This window comes from Mytilus edulis, chromosome 3, assembly GCF_963676685.1.
Source record: "Mytilus edulis chromosome 3, xbMytEdul2.2, whole genome shotgun sequence".
NCBI lineage: Eukaryota > Metazoa > Mollusca > Bivalvia > Mytilida > Mytilidae > Mytilus > Mytilus edulis.
Window position 1 is genome coordinate 14704507 of NC_092346.1, and position 18268 is coordinate 14722774.

Sequence of the window (18268 nt, forward strand, 5' to 3'; positions counted from 1 at the left end):
ACCACCGACGGTAGGTATAGACAAATACTGTTGATAGACGGTATATAGGAGCACTATATTGTATGTTAACCACCGACAGTAGGTATAGACAAATACTGTTGATAGACGGTATATAGGAGCACTATATTGTATGTTAACTACCAACAGTAGGTAAAGACTAAAACTCTAGATAGACGGTATATGTAATAGCACTATATCGTATGTTAATCACCGACGGTAGGTATAGACAAATACTGGTGATAGACGGTATATAGGAGCACTATATTGTATGTTAACTACCGACAGTAAGTATAGACAAATACTGGTGATAGACGGTATATAGGAGCACTATACTGTATGTTAACCACCGACGGTAGGTATAGACAAATACTGCTGATAGACGGTATATAGGAGCACTATATTGTATGTTAACCACCGACGGTAGGTATAGACAAATACTGTTGATAGACAGTATAAAGGTGCACTATATTGTATGTTACCTTCCGACAGTAGGTATAGACAAATACTGTTGATAGACGGTATATAGGAACAAAATATTGTATGTTAACTACCGACACTATGTATAGACAAATACTGGTGATAGACTGTATATAGGAGCACTATATTGTATGTTAACTACCGACAGTAGGTATAGACTAAAACTCTTTATAGACGGTATATAGGAGCACTATATTGTATGTTAACCACCGACGGTAGGTATAGACAAATACTGTTGATAGACTGTATATAGGAGCACTATATTGTATGTTAACTACCGACAGTAGGTATAGACAAATACAGTTGATAGACGGTTTATAGGAGCACTATATTGTATGTTAACCACCGACAGTAGGTATAGACAAATACTGTTGTTAGACGGTATATAGGAGCACTATATTGTATGTTAACTACCGACAGTAGGTATAGACTAATACTGTTGATAGACGGTATATAGAGCACTACATTGTACGTTAACTACCAACAGTAGGTATAGACTAAAACTCTTGATAGACGGTATATAGGAGCACTATATTGTATGTTAACCACCGACGGTAGGTATAAACAAATACTGTTGATAGACGGTATATAGGAGCACTATATTGTATTTTAACTACCGACAGTAGGTATAGACACATACTGTTGATAGACGGTATATAGGAGCACTATATTGTATGTTAACTACCAACAGTAGGTATAGACTAAAACTCTTGATAGACGGTATATATAATAGCACTATATCGTATGTTAATCATCGACGGTAGGTATAGACAAATACTGTTGATAGACGGTATATAGGAGCACTATATTGTATGTTAACTACCGACAGTAGGTATAGACAAATACTGGTGATAGACGGTATATAGGAGCACTATATTGTATGTTAACTACCGACAGTAGGTATAGACAAATACTGTTGATAGACTGTATATAGGAGCACTATATTGTAGTTAACTACCGACGGTAGGTATAGACAAATACTGGTGATAGACGGTATATAGGAGCACTATATTGTATGTTAACTACCTACAGTAAGTATAGACAAATACTATTGATAGACGGTATATAGTAGCACTATATTGTATGTTAACTACAGACAGTAGGTATAGACACATACTGTTGATAGACGGTATATAGGAGCACTATATTGTATGTTAACTACCAACAGTAGGTATAGACAAATACTGTTGATAGACGTTATATAGGAGGACTATATTGTATGTTAACCACCGACGGTAGGTATAGACAAATACTGTTGATATACGGTGAATAGGAGTACTGTATTGCATGTTAACCACCGACAGTAGGTATAGATAAATACTGTTGGTAGACGATATATAGGAGCACTATATCGCATGTTAACTACCGACGGTGGGTTTAGAAAAAAAAATAATAATAGACGGCATATAGGAGCATTTTATTGCATGTTAATCACCGACGGTAGGTATAGATAAATTCTGTTGATATACGGTATATAGGAGCACTATATTGCATGTTAATCACCGACGGTAGGTATAGACAACTGTCAATAGACTGTGTAATGGAGCACTGTATTGTATGTTAACCACCGACGGTAGGTACAGACAAATACTGTTGATATACAGTGTATAGGAGCACTATATTGTATGTTAACCACCGACGGTAGGTATAGACAAATACTGTTGATAGACAGTATAAAGGTGCACTATATTGTATGTTAACTACCGACACTATGTATAGACAAATACTGGTGATAGACTGTATATAGGAGCACTATATTGTATGTTAACTACCGACAGTAGGTATAGACTAAAACTCTTGATAGACGGTATATAGGAGCACTATATTGTATGTTAACCACCGACGGTAGGTATAGACAAATACTGTTGATAGACGGTATATAGGAGCACTATATTGTATGTTAACTACCGACAGTAGGTATAGACAAATACAGTTGATAGACGGTTTATAGGAGCACTATATTGTATGTTAACCACCGACAGTAGGTATAGACAAATACTGTTGTTAGACGGTATATAGGAGCACTATATTGTATGTTAACTACCGACAGTAGGTATAGACTAATACTGTTGATAGACGGTATATAGGAGCACTACATTGTACGTTAACTACCAACAGTAGGTATAGACTAAAACTCTTGATAGACGGTATATAGGAGCACTATATTGTATGTTAACCACCGACGGTAGGTATAAACAAATACTGTTGTTAGACGGTATATAGGAGCACTATATTGTATTTTAACTACCGACAGTAGGTATAGACACATACTGTTGATAGACGGTATATAGGAGCACTATATTGTATGTTAACTACCAACAGTAGGTATAGACTAAAACTCTTGATAGACGGTATATATAATAGCACTATATCGTATGTTAATCATTGACGGTAGGTATAGACAAATACTGTTGATAGACGGTATATAGGAGCACTATATTGTATGTTAACTACCGACAGTAGGTATAGACAAATACTGGTGATAGACGGTATATAGGAGCACTATATTGTATGTTAACTACCGACAGTAGGTATAGACAAATACTGTTGATAGACTGTATATAGGAGCACTATATTGTATGTTAACTACCGACGGTAGGTATAGACAAATACTGGTGATAGACGGTATATAGGAGCACTATATTGCATGTTAACTACCTACAGTAAGTATAGACAAATACTATTGATAGACGGTATATAGTAGCACTATATTGTATGTTAACTACAGACAGTATGTATAGACACATACTGTTGAAAGACGGTATATAGGAGCACTATATTGTATGTTAACTACCGACAGTAGGTATAGACAAATACTGTTGATAGACGTTATATAGGAGGACTATATTGTATGTTAACCACCGACGGTAGGTATAGACAAATACTGTTGATATACGGTGAATAGGAGTACTGTATTGCATGTTAACCACCGACAGTAGGTATAGATAAATACTGTTGGTAGACGGTATATAGGAGCACTATATCGCATGTTAACTACCGACGGTAGGTTTAGAAAAAAAATAATAATAGACGACATATAGGAGCATTTTATTGCATGTTAATCACCGACGGTAGGTATAGATAAATTCTGTTGATATACGGTATATAGGAGCACTATATTGCATGTTAATCACCGACGGTAGGTATAGACAACTGTCAATAGACTGTGTAATGGAGCACTGTATTGTATGTTAACCACCGACGGTAGGTACAGACAAATACTGTTGATATACAGTGTATAGGAGCACTATATTGTATGTTAACCACCGACGGTAGGTATAGACAAATACTGTTGATAGACAGTATAAAGGTGCACTATATTGTATGTTACCTTCCGACAGTAGGTATAGACAAATACTGTTGATAGACGGTATATAGGAACAAAATATTGTATGTTAACTACCGACACTATGTATAGACAAATACTGGTGATAGACTGTATATAGGAGCACTATATTGTATGTTAACTACCGACAGTAGGTATAGACTAAAACTCTTGATAGACGGAATATAGGAGCACTATATTGTATGTTAACCACCGACGGTAGGTATAGACAAATACTGTTGATAGACTGTATATAGGAGCACTATATTGTATGTTAACTACCGACAGTAGGTATAGACAAATACAGTTGATAGACGGTTTATAGGAGCACTATATTGTATGTTAACCACCGACAGTAGGTATAGACAAATACTGTTGTTAGACGGTATATAGGAGCACTATATTGTATGTTAACTACCGACAGTAGGTATAGACTAATACTGTTGATAGACGGTATATAGGAGCACTACATTGTACGTTAACTACAAACAGTAGGTATAGACTAAAACTCTTGATAGACGGTATATAGGAGCACTATATTGTATGTTAACCACCGACGGTAGGTATAAACAAATACTGTTGATAGACGGTATATAGGAGCACTATATTGTATTTTAACTACCGACAGTAGGTATAGACACATACTGTTGATAGACGGTATATAGGAGCACTATATTGTATGTTAACTACCAACAGTAGGTATAGACTAAAACTCTTGATAGACGGTATATATAATAGCACTATATCGTATGTTAATCATCGACGGTAGGTATAGACAAATACTGGTGATAGACGGTATATAGGAGCACTATATTGTATGTTTACTACCGACAGTAAGAATAGACAAATACTGTTGATAGACTGTATATAGGAGCACTATATTATATGTTAACTACCGACGGTAGGTATAGACAAATACTGGTGATAGACGGTATATAGGAGCACTATATTGTACGTTAACTACCGACAGTAGGTATAGACAAATACTGGTGATAGACGGTATATAGGAGCACTATATTGTATGTTAACTACCTACAGTAAGTATAGACAAATACTATTGATAGACGGTATATAGGAGCACTATATTGTATGTTAACTACAGACAGTAGGTATAGACACATACTGTTGATAGACGGTATATAGGAGCACTATATTGTATGTTAACTACCGACAGTAGGTATAGACAAATACTGTTGATAGACGTTATATAGGAGCACTATATTGTATGTTAACCACCGACGGTAGGTATAGACAAATACTGTTGATATACGGTGAATAGGAGTACTGTATTGCATGTTAACCACCGACAGTAGGTATAGATAAATACTGTTGGTAGACGGTATAAAGGAGCACTATATCGCATGTTAACTACCGACGGAAGGTTTAGAAACAAAAATAATAATAGACGGTATATAGGAGCATTTTATTGCATGTTAATCACCGACGGTAGGTATAGACAACTGTCAATAGACTGTGTAATGGAGCACTGTATTGTATGTTAACCACCGACGGTAGGTACAGACAAATACTGTTGATATACGGTGTATAGGAGCACTATACTGTATGTTAACTATCGACAGAAGGTATAGACAAATACTGTTGATAGACGGTATATAGGAGCACTATATTGTGTGTTAACCACTGACGGTTGGTATAGACAAATACTGTTGATAAACTGTAAATAGGAGTACTGTATTGCATGTTAACCACCGACGGTAGGTATAGATAAATACTGTTGGTAGACGATATATAGGAGCACTGTATTGTTATTGGATGCTGTCTTTGATATTAATTTTACGTTTATCGTTTCAGCATTAATCGGGCTGTTAGTTTTCGTTTTTCGTCACATCTAGTCAGGAATGGGTTTTAATAGCATTTTACATGAATACATACGTGTAACTCATGGCTGATTCACATTCGTTTGTCCTGGTGGATAAGTTTCCCATTGGCAATATTACCACATATCTTCTGAATTTTCATTGCATCATCTAAACATGTAAAATTCGTATATAGAAAATATATACGTATAGATAATACATATATTATATAAAAAAGTAGATGTTGTATGATTGTCAATGAGACAACAGTAGTGTTTGTGGGACAGAATGACCCCCATTAAGGTGGACGTCGGACGCTGACGCCATATTCGAAAGTTGGCGCAGACGCCGACGCCATATTTGGGCCTTAAAGCGGACGCCATAGTCGACCCTGAAATCAAGACGCAAACTTCGGGTTGGACCATGTTACTCGGACATCGAGACGCCGACGCCATATTTGGGCTTAAATCCTGGACGCTATATCTTAATGTTTGACCAGGCTACCCTCCAGGGTGAATACTTTTAGTGACCCTAGAAAGAGTTTTTCAAGACTTGAGACCTGTTATACATCCATGTAGGTGTTTTAAGATTTTTTTTTCTTTTCTTCTGTTTTTTTTCTTTCTTTTTTCATTATTTTTTTTTTGTATCATTATTTTTCATTTAACCAAATAGAGCTACGAGTTTACTGTCATTCTGAATCGTGTCAGTGGATGAAAAGTTGTTGATAATGTCCTTCATCTCGAGTCCCGACATCTCAATTTGACGTAATAAATGCAATACAGGCCACATGTATCTGAATCATCGGGTTGGATTTGATTGCAAACCACACAGTATTTCGGTCCATTGACGATGAGTACATTTCTGAAATAGCGTTGGTACTTTTCCGGTAATCGTCCTAAGGAGTCGAAAAATTCTGATGGACCCGATGCGGGGAAATGAAATGCAACCCAATGTCTCCCCTTTTGATCACAGTTGTCCGTATTGACCACAAACCTTCTACGCCTGTCGCTCACATATCTAGGCAAGTCTTCTGCACAGCAAACGGTCACGGGCAATCCACTCAAAGCATCCTTTACATCTTTCCCGGTCATCGTTAAGGGCAATGCCGTTTTGATTCCCACAACCTTGCTGACGTTGGGCTTCTCATCCACGTAGGTGAGCAAACACTAAGTACTCCGCAATCCTGACAGGCGATGAGATCTTTCCGTGTTTCAGCATCCTCTGACGAAATATGTGTTGTCTCGTCGGTAATATCTTCGTCTGATGAGACCGAACTATCGTCTTCAAAAGTATTCGAGAGACGGTCGTCATCCCTCTGTCCGTCTGGTGTCTCTCCTTGACCGACCTGCAAGACCTCTGTGTGCAATCTGGAGGCTTCTGGGGTTCTAGCATTTAGGTCAACAAGAAAGTACCCGAAAGGTGTCCTCTTTGCCTCTTCAAATTTCCGGAGAAAGAAGTCCCATCGAGAAGGATACATCTGTCGGCCAAGAGTCACGATGGGCTGTCGATCAATGGGGTTATTAAAGAGAATGAGATAATGACAGTTTCGTCTCTGGGTGGGGTCTTTGCCAAAGTATAAATTCTGATTAAAAACGACGACCGATAAATTCCTATGGTGACACCCTTCCATAAACAAATCATTTATTCTGGAGTCTTGATTTGATTTTAAACATATTTTATTCATTAAGATATGAAAAGGATTGAGCAACAGGCACAGCCTATAAAAGCTCTCTCCATATTACATGTTCAAGGTATAATTCAATTATAACAACTGTATTAAAATAATGCAATATACATGTAGTGGAACATGCATGCTACTTATGAGCACACACGAGCAAATATATGTTTACAGTGTTACTTACTAAATGCAAAGTATATTTAAGTATATAGGCAATTACTCATCATGTATTCAAGAACCTTGAAACATGCAAATATCCTTTATAAGTCATTAGAAATATATATATATGGCTTGAAAGAGACACTAAGCTTGGTTAGTGGATTAAATGAATTAATGTTTAAGTGGAGGAAAAAAATAAAAAATAAAACTAAATGAAACAAAAAATAAGTTAGTTTAAAACAAAACGTTGAGTGTCACTGATATATTTATGAACAGATTTAAAAATAGCAATATTCATATCATATGAAAATAATCTGTTTCCAAAAAGTAATAATTCAATATTTATATCAACATTATCAGTAATGGAGTTAATGGAATCAAGAAGGATCTGTCTTACATCATTGTACTTAGGGCAAATGAAAAAGAAATGTTTGTTATCCTCAACAGGGTGATTACAGTTTGCACAAAAAGTGTTCTCAGATAAGAATTGATTAAACAGATGAGATTTTAGGTTGCTAGCATTATTTCTGAGTTGACAATGACTTATATTAAGTTTCCTTATCCCATAGTTGAAGGGTTTAAATATATCATCAGTCCTATAAAACTTTTCCAGTCCACTTCTAAATATACCCAAACTTGGGGATTTTTGTAAACTCAAAGGAAGACTATTCCAAAGTCTTATAGTGGAAGGAATGAAACTATTGAAATAAGAGCTAGTTCTAGCAAGAGGCGGATGAAAAGTGTTATTTTCATTCCTCAAAGTATAGGGGGTTTGTCTGGGAAGATATGGCTGGACTAACTCATATAAGTATGCAGGTGTCATCCCATTTAATATTTTATAGAATAGTACAAGCTTATGTTTATTACGTCTATTCTCCAGAGTTTCTAAACCTAATTCAATATAAAGTTTTTGTCTGGAGGAATTACGTCGTAAACCTGTAATTATTCTAGCGGCTTCTATCTGAATATTTTCAAGAAGCTCAGACTCGTGCTGGGAGCAATTTCCCCATACAACATCACCATACTCTAATATAGGTCTAATAAAAGCATAATAAATACGTATAAGTGAACTCCTATCTAATAAATGCTTAACTTGACGAAGCACAGATAGACGAGAGCATGCTTTTTTATAAATAATATCAATATGTGAGTTCCATGAAGCTGATGACTGAAATGTTATCCCAAGATGACAGTGAATATTTATTTTCTCTACCTCTTCCCCATTTATCCCAAAAAATACAGGTGGGTGTTCCCTTTCCCTTCTTGTAAATACAATATTTTTAGTTTTCTTAGAGTTAAATTGAACAGCCCATGATTTTGCCCAATTTGAGATAACATCCAAGTCATCAGTCAAAGAAGCAGCTGCTACAGTAGGATCATCATCTACTATAACAAATAAAGAGGTGTCATCTGCAAAAAGTCTAATATCATTAGAAATGTCATTTACTATATCATTTATACAAATAAGAAACAGAAAGGGTCCTAAAACTGATCCCTGGGGGACACCTGCATGTATACTTCTTAGAGTTGACGAAAAACCTTCTGAAACGACCTTTTGTTGACGATCTGAAAGATAGCTTTCTATCCAAGATAAGAGCCGATCATTTATGCCAGATTGTTTAAGTTTAAATAAAAGTCCTTTATGCCAAACTTTATCGAAAGCTCTAGATACATCACAAAATACAAACCTTACATCCCTCCCACTATCCATATTACTAATAATTTTATGATATATTTCAATTCTGGAGTCTTTGTCCGATGTTGACATGAGGTCATCTAATAGGATCATGTTTCGAATGTTGGGATCGAAAAAATCGTCCCTTTCGAGATCAAAAGGAATTCCACGAATGAATTCAACGCGTGGAAGCACTGCATGTTCGTTGTAGTTCCTCGTAAAGAGGTTGCCACCTTTTATACAACCAAACGATCCTGTCTGGACTAGGACTTCACAGTTTTTTTATGTGTTGAAACAAATAAAATAAAATAAGTTTTATCGCAGGAGGTTGGACCGGACACAATCATGGTGAAAGGGTGTCTAAACACGAAAGCCTTCTGCTGCTGCTTTTGCTGCTGCTGCTTCTTTTTCTGCTGCTGCTGTTACTGCTTTTGCTGCTGCTGGGTAACACCTTGGTGGTATAGTGGCTCATCGGAAGAATGCTTACTTCTTATATGTCTTTGAAGATCGTGCGGCCACACATACACTTTACAGCAAATATTGCAATTAAACATACTCGTAATTTCCTAAATGACAGTGAGTAGTTTCCTCTTATAGATTTACTTCACTTCCTTCGAAAATATAGCAAGAGAAATACATGGTCATCTTTTAGACGACATATTTGAAGATGATCGTATCTCAAAACAAATTCGATGTGATACAATTCATTCCTGGTTACCGTGAAATAGACTGGTTTCCCAAACGTCACGTCCGTGATATCTTCATTTAATCGTATCGACTGGAGAATATGGAGAGATTTTCCCTAACGTACGACTGGTGCACGAAATCGGAACAGAAGTACATACGTCTCGTTTAGGCTTCTAATTCCGGTATGAACGACACCTTCAATGCACATTCCCACGATCCATCCAACGTATAGCGTTTTGCAAGGCGCACTTTGAAATTGCCACGTACGTTATTTTCAAACGATGGATGAAAGCGAGTTTTCGCTATTAATAAATAAACAAAACTCGTCCATAGTGTTACTTCCAGTGAAACCTTTAGTATCTCTCTTACAGCTTTGTTATACTCAAAGCCGTATTTAAGGAAATAAACGGAAATAGTAATTGATTGTTTAACGTCCAGTGGCAAATAATTCATGAATGTTTAGAACACGTTAACCATAAATACAATAGGTATAGGTCTTGTAAAAGAGGCCACCCCGCGGGATAAAGGGTATATTGGATAGTAACATAAATTTTGCCTTGCAATAGGCTAAAATGTGTTGTGTATAAGTACAGTAGACTAATTTATCTTCTATACGGTTGAAATAATTTTTATAGTCAATACAATTTTTTGTGTTTCTGTATAATCAATGAATCCTCCTGATCATCTTTCTTCCTTAAGCATTTAGTAATCTTCATCATAATTTTATGTTAAGGACTATATAGACATAAAACTTGTTTGATTGGACCGTATGCTAAGAGCCGGCCACCTACAGAGCCAGATTCATCTCATTTATACCGGTTCAAACCGGTTCTTGTTTCTCTGCACGGACATAATTCTTGCACGTGCACAAACAAACAAAAAATGCTACTGCAATTATATACTGTAACAGTCGTATTTGTTTGTATTCCTTTATAATTTTTTTATAGTTTAACATCCCATAATTTTTAATTCCTTATATTTAAGCAGCCGTATATTTCTCTATTCGATATATTTTACCAGTCCCTATTTCACTATTCTTTATATTTATTTTGGTCATATTTCTTTATTCTTTATTTTTCTCGCCCATATCATTCTTTATTTATTTTTTCGTCCATTATTCTCTATTCTGTAAACCCAATCCAAACTCCTTGTATATAAATATTGATTGATTAAATATATTATCCGTGTATTTTTGAAGATAAAAACCAACTACGACCGTGGAATTTTCAAATATATAGTTAAGATTATGTTAAATGAGAAACAATTTTAAATGACCAGACGTGGTTTTAGTTAATCATTTGGGTTGAAATCCTAATCATATGATAGTAATTATATGTGGTTGAAATGAGTTGGAATGCAATACTACTCAATGTTTACGGTTGTCATGCTTATCTAAAAGATAAAGATAATTATTTAATGTCACAGACTATATTTTTATAATTGGTGTCCGTTAATTAGAACCAAATAAAAAAGTGTACACCTGTAAACATGTTATTGAAAGAAAGTGTATAAAGATACTTATTTTTAATCACCAGATGTGCTTTATCTCTTAATCTAATTATTTGAGATGTCATGTTAAACAGGACCATAGGATATTAATTAAGTGGTTCAAATAAGTCGGAAAGCTACGGACGCCCATAGGACCTCCCACAAATATAATTTGAATTCGAAATCACGAATTTAAATCGTTATTACGAATTTTATAATTCGTTATAACAGCTTAAATTTGTGAGAACGAATTGTTGGAAATCGTTATATCAGATTTTGTAATTCGTTACGAATTATTACGAATTAAATTCGTTATCACAATTTTTTGTAATGTGTGATACCGAATTAAAATCGTTATAACGAATTGTATAAATGGTTATTACGGATTAAATTCGTGATAACGAATTTGTGGAATTTGTTATCACATTCTTTTTTAATGTAATTTGTGTTTCCAGATTAAAAACATTTTCACCTAAATTTGAACCACCTCACCTGGCACACAGGGTTAAGTTAGCTTTTTTCTCTTTACTGAAACCTTTTGGTCAAAGTTAAACAAACTTGACCACGAGCAATTTAGTTTTAACGATTTCTATTTTAAAAATTAGCAAAATTGATTGGACACTTAATTTGGTTGTTTGTTGGTTTTGTTTTGTTTTTGTAAATTAGCGCTGAATGGGCACAAGTTCAGAACGGTAAAAGTGACGTCACCCAATTTCAAACTTGATCATCAGACTCAGTGTTTTGTGTTAATAAACATTGTGTATTAATTCAATAACATTTGGTTGAGGCAAACTAAATGTAGAGAGCGGAAATTACAGAATAAACACTACGTCTTTGACCATTTGTAAAGGGGCATAACTCACGAACTATAAAAGAGACGCCCTTCAATTTCAAATTTTATCTGTGTGTTTTAGTAATTGGCATAGTGTATAAGTTGAATTTATAACATTTGGTTGAGGCAAACGGAAACCATTTCTGGGAACGTACCCGACAAACGGACTGGACTGACGGACAAGGGCTAGACTAAACTTCTCCCACGCCTAGCGGCGGGGGCATAAATAATGTGTTTGATACCCATAATTCGTGACAGTAACATTTGTATTCCTTTTTCTTAATTTAAAGTCTTCTTAGACAGGCGATTTCCTTCGTGTGTATCGCCAATTAATATATTTTACACAGAAGCAAAGAATTAGTTTCGGCAACATGGTTAATCGAAGTGTAAAACCTAAGATTTTCATCCCTAGGTTTACATTTCGATAAACCATGTTGGCGAAACTATTTCCGTTGCATCTGTGTAAAATGTATCCAGGTACACACACTAATGATATTCACCGCTTAAAAAAACTTTGGTAGAAAATTAAAAATAAAAATATTTCGGTCAAGAAATATGAGAATTAGACATATTTTCCCCCGGAGAGTTTCGGTGTGTAAACTGGGTCACTGGCTAATAAACCCACCCGTTTACACGACAAAAATTTCTAGGTATAGTGTAAAATGCGTTAAAACTAAATTGATTGCGGTCAAGTTTGTTTCACTTTGTCAAAAAGGTTTTAATGAAGAAGATTTTTGTAAAAGTAATAAACAGCGATGGGTGCAGAGTGAGGAAGAAAGCTCTCTTTATTCTGTGTGCCATGTGAGCTAAAAATCTGTGATAATGAATTTTAATCTGAAATTACCAATTACAATAAAAACTGTGGTAACGAATTCCACAAATTCGTTATCACAAATTTAATCAGTTTAAACAAATTCTACAATTCGCTATAACGATAAAATCGTTATAACGAATTTATCGTTATCACAAATTACAAAAAATTGTGATAAGGAATTTAATTCTTAATAACGAATTACAAGATCTGTTATAACGATTTTCACCAATTCATTATCACAAATTTAATCTGTTAAAACGAATTATAAAATTCGAGATAACAATTTAAATTCGTGATTTCGAATTCAAATAATTTTATATTTTTGGGAGGTCCTAAATGGGCTTCCGTAGAAAGCAATACTACTGAATGTTTCACGATTGTCATGTTAATAAGATAAGAAATCCAAAAATTAAAAAGATAAAGACAAATATTTTATGTATTGATATCAAACATTTTAATCCAATTCTCTTTACACGGGAATAGTTCCGCCTACTGCATTGAGTGACAGTTTTTCTGATTAATATAAATAGTATATCTTGGAGAATTCTTACAGTTGTTATAAACATGTATAAGCAGTTAATTATTTAAGAGGTAGAAGATTCTTTTCAGAATTATCACAGACTTATTACCTAGGGGTTGGGTAAGCGTTTATCAAAGACAAATTCTCGTCCATTTTCGAGAATATACCGTCCACTTTTAAGGGTATGACGTCACTTTAAAGGGTAGTCTGATGCAACATTAAGGTATAGCGTCCAAGTTTAAAGCCGTCTCGATGTCCGAATCATACGGTCCAACCTCAAATTCGCGTCCCGATTTCATGGTCGACCATGGCGTCCGCGTTAAGGCCCAAATATGGCGTCGGCGTTCACACCCAGGTCCAAATATAGCGTCAGCGTCCGACGTCCACCTTTATGGGTTCATTCTGTCCCACAAACACTACTGACAACTCTCCACAAGAGACCAAAATGGCACAGAAATTAACAACTATAGGTCACCGTACGGCCTTCAACAATGAGCACAGCCCATACCGCATAGTCACCTATAACAAGTCCCGAAATGACAATGTGAAACAATTTAAACGAAAAAACTAACGACCTAATTTATATACAAAAAATGAACGAAAAACAAATATGTAACATATAAACAAACGACAACCACTGAATTACAGTCTCCTAACTTGGGACAGGCACACACATACAGAATGTGGCGGGGTTAAACATGTTAGCGGGATCCCAAACCTCCAAAAACCTGGGACTTAACTTTGGTGTAACAGTACAACATAAGAACGAATTATAAAAATCAGTTGAAAAAGGCTTACTCATCAGATGGAAAAAAATATAAATATATAAGATCCATACAATACATACAGACCATATATCGAAACCAATACTGTAAATTCAGAAATTATTGCGTGCATTAATTATTGCGATTTTGTCATTTTAGACTTAAATGCTATTTTTATTTTTACGATTTTGAGAAAAATCCTGTTTAATTCATATAGAATATTTCAAAATGCGAGTTTAAATTATTGCGTTTACAACTCTGTCGCATTTTGCGCAATTATAAAAACCTCGCATTAATTTCTGAATTTACAGTATATACTAAGCATTCAGCCAATCAAACAAAATGCATCTTAGAACCAAAGATCATTTTCACACTGTATATGGGTTAGAGATCTTAAAACAGAGTTTTTTTGGACACTGTATATGGGTCAGAGATACAGTTTGTATACAGACTGTATCTAAAAATTAGACCCATAGATAAAGCATACAGAAAATGCATACAGACTATATAAGAGCCACAGGCAGTGCACACACTTTATCTTGCAGTAACAGGCAAAACATACAGACTTTTATTTCAACTTGAAACAACTTACAATGCATACATACTGTGTCTCTGATCCATAGACAGTGTTAACCGACTAAATCTAAGATATACCGACAATAGAAGTATCTTAGACTCATAGTCAAAGCATATAAACAATGTATAAAGACTAAGAACGACGTACAATACATAAACTTAATTTAATTTACAACAAAGAAAATGCATACAGACTGTATCTGGGAAGCACAGACAATGCATTGACTGTGTGTAATCAAAGAACCTTTGTGAGCACGCTCACATACTTCACAGCCCGACATTGTCACTAAGCAAACAAAATTTCAACAGATTATTTAGTTCAAACACGCATGAAATTCTGTTGTGTAATTTCAGAAGATATGCAGAAGTATATTTAGGCCGAAATTCTAAGTTCAGAAGGCATAGTTCCTAATTCCTAACAAGAGTACACACGTTGAAATTTCTCGCCTTATTTATGTTGATAGACCTAAATATAAAGTTTTACTACAATTATCACATAAACTTATTAATAACATGACCAAAGAAAATGAGATCAAGGTCATATGACCAAAATGAGGAATACATTTACACCTTACAATCATTCAATACAAATCAGGTCGAGGTCAGATGACACTTGGCACAAAAACACCGAACAATGAACCTCGAAAATGAGGTCAAGGTCAAATGAGACTTGCGAGGCTGACATCATAAGATATTTCCAGACACCAAATAAAGTTGACCTATTGCATATAGTATTAGAAAAAACGAACAAAACTCAAAAGCTTAACTTTGACCATTGAACCAAGGAAATGAGGTCAAGATCAGATGACACCTGTCAGTTGGACATGTACACCTTACAATCCTTCCATACACCAAATATACAAGACATATTTCATATAATATCTGAGATATAGACTTGACCACCAAAAAGTTAACCCTTTTCATTGATCCATGAAATGATGGCGAGGTCAAGTGAAAACTGTCTGATGGGCATGCTGACCAAGGTACGGAAATACTAAACATAGTTACCCATAATATGAGAGAAATTACAAAAACTTTTAACTTTTTTTCAAGTAGTCACTGAACCATGAAAATGAGTTCAAGGACAATGGACATGTGACAGACGGAAACTTCCAAACTTAAGGCATCTGTATTTAAAGTATGGAGCATCCAGGTCGTTCGCCATCTAAAATATAAAGCTTTTAAGAAGTGAACTAACGCTGTCGCCGCCGCCGCCGAATCACCATTCCTATGTCGAGCTTTCTGCGACAAAAGTCGCAGGCTCGACAAAAACAAGAATGTGTCCATCGTACACCGTTCCCCACTTGCCCTATCATTTTCTTTGTTCAGTGGACCGTGAAATAGGGGAAAAAACCTTCTTCGGCATTAAGCTTAGAAAAAAACATATTATTGGAAACATATGTACTAAGTTTCAAGTTTATTGGACCTGACCTTCAACAAAAACTAATGCCCATTTACTATCGTAGGTGGGGCATAAAAATTTTAATCATGATTTTCTGCCAATATGCACATTTACATAGCATGTCCTAGCTATCTAAAAAATTCATGAAACTCTGTTGTGGTCTTTAGACAGATTTTATGACAAACTGTTGTAGGAGTATATAGGAAATCAATGAATTGATAATTTCATAATTTCCTCATTATCTACAAAGATTTATAAAACTCTGTTATGTGGTTTCAGAGGAGTTGCAATAACGAGAACAGGACTGACAGACCGATGGATCAAAAACATTGTACCATAAAGAACTTTGTTTGGTTTGGTATAATAAAGGGTCTGCTAAATAATGTAAGGCTGAGATAAATTAGTCATTTGGTCACACCAGTTTTTTGGCGAGGTTCGTTTTGTTCAGTCTGTGATGTTCTTTGTTGTGTTTTGCATTCTGTTGTTTGTTTTTTAATCTTTCTCTTTTTTTTTTGCCGTGGTTTTGTCAGTTTATTATTGACTTATGTGTTTGAATAAGCCTTTAGTATCTTTCGCCTCTCTCTTCGGTCAATTTGATTATGTGGGACATACAGATTTAGACCCAAACTTGTCTCTGATTGTTTCGTGATTATTGAAGATGTAAATCATACTATAAAATTGAGTATGGAAATGGGGAATGTGTCAAGGAGACAACAACCCGACCATAGAGTAGACAACAGCCGAAGGCCACCGATAGATCTTCAATGTAGCGAGAAACTCCCGCACACGGAGGTGTCCGTAAGCTGGCCCCTAAACAAATATGTATACTAGTTCAGTGATAATGGACGTCATACTAAGCTCCGAATTATACACAAGAAACTAAAATTATAAATCATACAAGACTAACAAAGGTCAGAGGCTCCTAACTTGGGACAGGCGCAAAATTGCGACGGGATTAAACATGTTTTTGAGATCTCAACCCTCCCCTATACCTGTAGCCAATGTAGAAAAAACAAACGCGAAACAATACGCACAGTAAAACTCAGTTTAAGAGAAGTCCGAGTCCGATGTCAGAATATGAAACAAAAGCAAATAAACAAAATGACAATAATACATAAATAACAACAGACTACTAGCAGTTATTGACATGCCAGAACCAGACCTTAATTAAACTGATTGAAAGATTATGTCTTCATCATATGAATATCAGGCACAATCCCTCCTGTTAGGGGTTTAGTATTATAACGTCATGAAATATACAACCCTCTTATTTACAATATCATTTGATCAACACCTATTTACAAGGGTCTATTTGATATGATTTTTCTCATTGTTGAAGGCTGTATGGTTGCATATAACTGCTTACATCCACTTTATTTGAACTTGAGTGGATACATGTAGGCGTCTCATTGGCAATCATACCACATCTCCGTATTTTTACAGTATTGTATCAATACTGTTACCTAATAACAGGACAAAACAAGACAGCAATTTGACAAAACTAAAGACATACATACTTGATTTTACTTCTCTAAAGATATAAACAAAATTTTCATAGTTCGTATCTGAACATGTACACAGCCATGGGAATTTTAAGGGACTGTATTTCAGTGTGCATATATTTAGTAGCTAATCTGGCTACTTCCTGTTTATCAGACCGGTAACTTAGAAAAGAATTGTGACAATATATCCAATCTTTTCAAAAACCAAAGACTAACGTCACTAGGAGCAGCAGTTAGTTGTCATAGATACTCTAGATAGAAAGATAATCTGCCACTTTTATAAAAGGGACTACACATAGTTTTTGAAAGGGTATAATCGGTTTGTGCCGAAATTACTTTCTTTAGTCCAGAAACTCATTTGTGCTAAATGGTAATCTCCACCCACATTTAGGACTGGCAGTTATTTGTAGTTTTTATCAACAGCTTGCACTTTTTCTAAATTATATTTGCTTCTTTTAAGACTGACCAAAACTGTTTTTTTACCATTGTGGTTTGATTAAGGTAGTGTATATCAAACAGCTGTTGGAAATATTTTGGACAACCCTCTTATTT